Raw genomic sequence first — 799 nt, forward strand, 5'->3', positions numbered from 1 at the left:
ACTACACATACTCACGTACACAAACAATCAAGAATAAGTATGAGTATATGCCTATATGCACAGACACACGGACACATACAAGCACACACGCACACGCATGCGCGCACACACACATGTATATATGTACAAATATACACGAATATACAATGAAATTCAGAAGTCACTTTAGCAATTAAATGATCAGTAAAATGAATACTTTTTAATTTCTTAACACAATCTTTGCTATTTATGTCGGTAAGATGTGTGTGTATGTGTGTGTGTGATGTATGTAGGTATGTGTATGTATGAATATATGTATGTATTTGTGTATGTATGTATGTATGTATGTATGTATGTATGTATTAGAAATATGTTATTGCTAAAAAAAAATGAAATATTTATTGTCCTCAAAGTGGCTCGGTATAGCAGTAATCCTATTCAATTGTCAATATACTAGGCCCAGTAATCCGCAGTGGTCCTGCTTGCTGGCCTTGTGAATGACATTTGCAGTCAACGAAACAATTGCGGTCGGGGTTGATAATGAATGGGGCGTGGCGGTGATCCTTAAAATCTATATTGAAGAGGCTGGTGTATGAAGATCGCAGAGAAGACGAAGACAAGACGTACATTAAGCTCAGTCGTCAACTGACCGCAGTTGTAAGCTGGTTTATACGAATGGTAAAAATACTTTTGAATCTTGATGTGTATCAATGTGGAAATATGTATGTATATAACATGAAAATCTGAATATATGCTTGGGTATGAGTGTGTGTGTGTGTGTGTGTGTGTGTGTGTGTGTGTGTGTGTGTGTGTGTGTGTG

This window comes from Octopus bimaculoides, chromosome 3 (genome assembly GCF_001194135.2).
Source record: "Octopus bimaculoides isolate UCB-OBI-ISO-001 chromosome 3, ASM119413v2, whole genome shotgun sequence".
NCBI classification, from domain to species: domain Eukaryota; kingdom Metazoa; phylum Mollusca; class Cephalopoda; order Octopoda; family Octopodidae; genus Octopus; species Octopus bimaculoides.